Here is a 6,700-nt window from a genome sequence, read left to right as displayed (position 1 = left end):
ACTGTCTCTTCCATAACGCCCAAGGATGTGCTTGTTCTATTGGAGCTAATTAACTTCCCTCTTTCCTCTTCTTCCTCAAAATCTCTTCATGTCTTCATGGATTCTCCTCCTGTACCTCCCTTTCCTAGACCGATCCTATAGTTCATTTGATCCTACCTTCTCCTTTGCCTGTTAAAGCCAAAGCCCTGCCCCATCGCAGCCTCAGAATGAATGTCTTCCCTGACTTCTCCCTAGCAGACATCTGAGTCAAGTCAGAGTCCCAAATGCCATTGCCTACGGAGGCGAAAGAAGTAATGAATTTGAAACAAGTAAACCTGGTTTAAAAGATAATCAAGACTATAGGACCAAAGTTTATTCATGGTTACCAGGGGCAGTGGGGGAGGCTAGAGGGAAAGAAGACACAAAGTACAGGAGACATTGAGCTTCTTGTTAAGGTGCAGTTGATGGTGATGGTGGAACATTATGAATATATTTAATGTCAGTGAATGATGCATGTAAACAATATGACAATGGCCAATGTTTCGTTATCTCTTTATTTACCGTAAATAGAAAAAAGCAGTGTTTTTACAAAGGGAAAGTGTTGGGGTAGAAAATGTGTGGTGTCTTTGTAACTTCTCCTGATTGAAATTCCCTGATGGGTCTAGATAAGAGAAGGGGGAGTGGGGTCGTACTAATTGTGATTCCATTGTGAGTAATCGTAACAGAATGATTGCAAAAAGTTGGACTCTAAGATGAGGCTGGTCAGTTTGCCATCCCACAAAGATTAACAGGAGCCGGATCAGAAGCAGATGGGGACATCGTATGCCTATCAAGGCCGAAGGGATAAGAGCGGAGTGAGTCACTTGGACCCCAAGATCCCTGCAGAGTGAATCTCCCTCCTCGATACAGGATATACAAAACTGACACCAGAGGAGGGGCTGAGGGGCAGCAGCAGCTGGGTTGACCATGAGACAGAGTGGCGAGCTTCCTGGCTCAGGAGACGGTAAAGGTGAGTGCCAACCGGAAGAAGGCTCAATTGGCCCTCAAGAAGGGAAGCTGGGTGTGTTGACCCCTGGAGCTAGACAACGTGCACCTTTGGGGCTGAGGCTTATGGTGGACATTGATCAACCGTGCTAAAGGAGCCTTGCCACAGAGCCCGAGCAAGGCAGAGGCTGGATCAAGTCCCAGGGCCTCGGAGAGGCCTACCTTCGGGTACAGCCCCAAACAGGCTATCCTGACAAAATAACTGAATCTTAGTCATGTCTAGTGCTGAATGGTAGCCTCTGACTAGTCTAATACAACCCATAAGTATGAGTCGGTCTGCAAGGTCTGCAGCATGACAAAGAATGACTGCACCCTACGGAGAAGCACAGAGCGCTGGAGAAAGGACAGCTGGTATTAGAATCAGGAAAGCGGGCTGGAGGGTGGGAGGGTGTCAACATCTACCTCTTAGGAATCTGGAGTTGAATTTGGTTCTTCTTCTTCTTCCTTCCGTAGTCAAGGTCAGACACACCTCCGTGCCCTCGTTTTACCCATCAAAATGACAGTGCCCTAGAGCTCCAATACTACTCCCTGGGTGTCCTGATCTGTCTTGTCCTGCTGACTCAGTTTCCCACTATTCCTAACTTCCTATCCTGTCTGTTTCCAACTTTCACGGAGGCTAAAAGTAATTTAAATCACTCAGATGCCTCATTCCCCGCCCCTCAAAAAGAGGAGTGGGGGAGCAGCGGTCTTTCATGTTTCCCACTTATTGAACTACCAAAAATGCACCTGCCAAGTGCTAAGACTCCAGAATGCTGTGCAATATTGGTTGTTATAGTGAACGCAATTTGTGTTGCTTTTTACAATTCCCCTTATTTTTTGCTTTAACATTTGATTATGATTTTGCATAAGACTTCACAGCACTTGAAGGAAGTAGTTTTGTTTATATTCTCTTTTTAACTCGCAAACAAATTTATGAGCATTTACAAATTAGGAGATCAAGACCCAGGGTTGTCATGTTGACTTCTCCTGGCAATAGTTGGCGGGTACAAATGTTCATGAGCCCAAATCTCCTGACTTTAAAATCTCATTAACTGTCTAGTAAGCACTCTTGTTTTATTCACTAACGTGAATCTCCACACTGTTTGCCAAAATTCACAGAAAGCCAGAATTCATCAAAATAAACCACCTAGCTTTGGGAACTTCCATTCTTTCCTTGGTACTTTTCTGACTCTTTTAGAGTTGTAATAAGGGGTATATGTCTCTCTGTAGATCAATGTCATTAGAAACCTCATAGACCTGAAACTATCTACAGACGGAAAAATGAAAGCTTATAAAAGGCACTGGAACTGAACAAAAATGATAGTAATGAAAAGGTGGGAAGACAAACAGCATCTCGGCAATCACACTGTTCTGCAAAGAAAGCTGTCCATCATGAAATATTAACCTCTTTATGTTGTCATGCAAAAATCCAATCGCACCATTTACCTCTAGTGCGAAACAGACACCAACCAAGCACATTTCTTTATTATTGTCTATTTGCTACAGATTTCACACTCAAAGGAAAAAGTAGAGATAATAAAACTGAAAGAACCTCTGCATTCTAATACTGCTGAAGATAACCGTGTGTCCCTGGAATACGCCTTGGCATTGGACGAGGAATGTGGAGTTAATGAGGAGAGAGAAGCATGGGGTGGACTCGGGAAAACATACTAGATAGCTCCCAGGGCTCTATTGCAAAGTACTTGAATCTGAAAACATTCCATGGGGGGAAAAGGGCCATACTCACTTTTAAAAAGAATTTGCTTCCAAACCTTTGACTCATCTAGTCCCCTTCTAGGAATGTATCCTAGAAGAGAGGAAACATACATGCACAAGCATATACACAGACACACGCATACTCTGTTATATATTCTGTACCTTTGGATTTTTATGCAATGAACATCTATTAGATATTCAAGAAATTAATTCAGTGTGGGTCAATTTTTTAATCTATACTTTAAAAATATCAGATGACCCAGAAATTCCTCCTGTAAATATATTTATAAATAAGCACCAAGAGGTATGTAGCTTGTACAAGGATATTTAGCACAGCAATATTTGTAATATAAATGATTAGGCAGGAACTAAACTCTCACAAGTGAATAGTTCAGTAAATTCCAGCACATTCATTCAGTAGAAAGCTCTGCAGCCATAAAAAAAGAGAAAGTTCTTTATCTCCAGATAGAAAATGCTCTCCAACTTAAATTGTTAAAAGAAAAAATGGAGGACAAGATGTATGGCCTGTTGTAATTTTTGCCAAAGATTTTAAAAACTGTAAGCATTCTTGTATATACTTAGAGGCTTTCTAGAAAGAGTCAAAGGAAACGAGTTCTTGAGGCTGGGAGACTGAGGACTTGATGGTTTGGGGTAAGAAGATGATTCATATTTCAGAGCATATGGATTTTGCTCTCATGTTTTGATACTTTGTATGTACTAATTTTTCAATGAAATATATTTGCATAGACATATATATTTTAAGATATCAGTTTTTACCAGAAGGGCAAACAAAACCCAATCTTGTCATTTATTCATAAATTTGAACAGACAAGCAAGTATTATGAGTATTTGAGGAAGATCAACAGTCCAAAGAGAGAACCCAAGAGGAGCAGAGAAAACAATTAACCTAAAATGAATGAAAGTGCCTTAGACTTCCTAAACACATCTGATATATTACACTCTTCCCTGCCTGCAAAACATAAAACCTATGAAAACAGAAGCGCTCTTAAAAATTAAAAATGTGACCGATTCATATAAAAGAAAAAGATTTTAATAGCTGAAAGGTAATAAAACATAGATGATAAATCCCTGAGACCACACTTTCAGCTAACATGAGCCCCAGAACAAAAGAATAAAGAAAAACCAAGAAAGTATATTGATTTAACTGTGTTCCCAAGTAAATATGAGTCCATTTGGGCTCGGCCATGCTTCCCAGTATTGGGTAGTTCTCCTCCATTTTGCAATGCGATGTAACTATTCCTCATTTTACAAATTGTAAATCCTAACCTTTATGTGTTAGTGAGACAGGAATTGTATGGGGTGTCCCTTGAGTCACAAGGAGCTCCGGTGGCAAAGTAATTGAGTATTGTGCTGCTACCACAAGGTCGGCCATTCATTCCACTGCCAGACTCTCGACTGGAGAAAGGGGAGGGCTGTTACTCCCATGAAGAGTTAGCCTGGGGAATCCACAGGGGCAGTTCTTCCCTGTCCCATAGGGTCGCTGTGAGTCAGAATCAACTCAATGGCAATGACTTTGAGCGGGGGGGGAGGGGGGGTATCTTGAGTCACAGTCATATAGGAAGAGCATGTGAAGCAAGGTGTACCCTTCTTACACGAGGTAAGAGGAAAAGGAGGTGAAGAGAAAGGTGAAGGGACCTCACCATCGCCAAGAGAAAAAGAATGGGGAGCAAAGTGTGTCCCTAGGACCCAAGATTCCTGCACTGAGAACCTCAGAGGACCAGCAGAAGATTGATGCTAAGACACACATGGAGCTCTCCAAAGGAATGCCAGGCCCACTGATGTTGAAAGGAGACAAGGACTGTCGCTAGAGCTCAGAGCCAGTGCCGTGAATCTCAACTTCTGACTCGCTAAACGGTGAGAAGATAAATTTCTGTGTGTAAAGTCCTCCATTTGTGGTATTTATGTTACATGAGCACTAGGTAACTCAGACAGATTTACATACAGATCAAATAATCAAATGAATGGCTGGAGAATCTCTCAGAGCTGAAGAAGGACATTATTCTTCGGATTGGGAATGCCTATGAGAGCCAAAAAAGGATGTGGAGCAAATCCTTGTAAAACAAAGCCCAACAATAAACAAGAGGCTCCATAAGACCTCCATAAGCATAAGACAAACCAAAAGTAGGTTTCCTACACAGGAATGAAAATCAGATGTCCTAAACCCAGAGTAGAAATAAATTTGAGTCTTATATTCAATACTCAGGAATCCTATTACACGTACAGGTGAGGTAAAGATATTTTCGGGGGTGGCTCCAGCGAAGGCTTAAATGGGGACAGTTTCAATTCTCCAGGCGGTTTCCACCGGAGGCCAGCGGCTCTTTCGCGCGTCCCTCGGGCTCCGCTGGCAGACAGCAAGCAGCATGGCCCCTAAACGCCAGCCTTTGAGACTGCCACAAATGAAGAAACCTAAGGTGTAGGAGACCCCGGCCCCCCCAAAGGAAGAAAAAGAACAGCAGGAAGCAATTGAACATATTGATGAGATACAAAATGAAATAGACAGACTTAATGAACAAGCCAGTGAGATTTTGAAATTAGAACAGAAATATAACAAACTCTGCCAACCATTCTTTCAGAAGAGGTCAGAATTGATCGCCAAAATCCCAAATTTTGGAGTAACAACATTTGTCAACCATCCGCAAGTGTCTGCATTGCTTGGGGAAGAGGATGAAGAGGCTCTGCATTATTTGACCAGAGTTGAAGTGACAGAATTTGAAGACATTAAATCAGGTTACAGAATAGATTTTTATTTTGATGAAAATCCTTACTTCAAAAATAAAGTTCTCTCCAAAGAATCTCATCTGAAGGAGAGTGGTGACCCATCTTCAAAATCAACTGAAATCAAATGGAAATCTGGAAAGGATTTGATGAAAGGTTCTAGTCAAACACAGAACAAAGCTAGCAGGAAGAGGCAGCATGAAGAACCTGAGAGTGTCTTTACCTGGTTTACCGACCAGTCTGATGCAGGCGCAGATGAATTAGGAGAAGTCATCAAAGATGATATTTGGCCAAATCCATTACAGTACTATTTGGTTCCTGATATGGATGATGAGGAAGGTGAAGGAGAAGAAGATGATGACGACGATGAAGAAGAAGAAGGTTTAGAAGATATTGATGAAGAAGGGGATGAAGACGAAGGGGAAGATGATGAAGATGATGACAAGGGAGAGGAAGGAGAGGAGGATGAAGGAGAGGATGACTAACAGAACACTGATGGATTCCAACCTTTTTAATTTTCTTTAGTCCCTGGGGGCAAGTTGCAGTCTTTTTGTTTTTGTTTTCTTCCTCTTGTGCTCAGTCACCCTGTTCTTGAGGTCTCTTTTCTCTACACCATGGTTCTCAACTTATTTGGGGGTGGGGGGATTAATGCCTTGTGCAGAATACAGTGGGAAAGAATCTCTACCCCCTTGTGCTCAAATTAATTTTTGTCCCTTCCTGTCTCAACAAAAACTATGGAATCAACACACCACCGTGCTCTCTGGGAAAACAAAACCCTCTGCTCCCTTGGCCCTGCTGGCAGCTGGAGGGTGCTAGGCCCCTGTGTAGTAGTGCCTAGAACTCTAGCTTCTTTCCTCCTTCCTCTGTACATTGGGCGCAGAGATTACACTGTGTCTCTATGTGAATATGGACAGTTAGCATTTACCAACATGTATCTGTCTACTTCTCTTGTTTAAAAAAAGAAAAAAAACTTTTTAAAAAAAGGGGGGTTATAGAAGGTCAGCAAAGGGTGGGTTTGAGATGTTTGGGTGGGTTAAGTGGGCATTTTGACAACATGGCTTCTCCTTTGGCATGTTTAATTGTGATGTTTAACGGACATCCTTGCAGTTTAAGATGACACTTTTAAAATAAAATTCTCTCCTAATGATGACTTGAGCCCTGCCACTCGATGGGAGAATCAGCAGAACCTGTAGGATCTTCTTTGGAATTGACATTCTCTATTGTAATTTTGTTCCTGTTTATTTTT

The 6,700-nt window shown here is 41.9% G+C and overlaps 1 pseudogene; it reads left to right on the top strand.

Moving 5' to 3' along the window:
- Nucleotides 1-4,988: 4,988 nt before the first annotated feature.
- On the top strand, nt 4,989-5,991 carry LOC142452798 (protein SET-like; annotated as a pseudogene).
- Nucleotides 5,992-6,700: the final 709 nt, after the last annotated feature.

Source organism: Tenrec ecaudatus, chromosome 7 (assembly GCF_050624435.1).
Source record: "Tenrec ecaudatus isolate mTenEca1 chromosome 7, mTenEca1.hap1, whole genome shotgun sequence".
In the NCBI taxonomy this organism is placed as follows: Eukaryota; Metazoa; Chordata; class Mammalia; order Afrosoricida; family Tenrecidae; genus Tenrec; species Tenrec ecaudatus.
The sequence above is the reverse complement of the archived record's forward strand: the minus strand, read 5'-3'. Positions and strand labels throughout refer to the sequence as shown.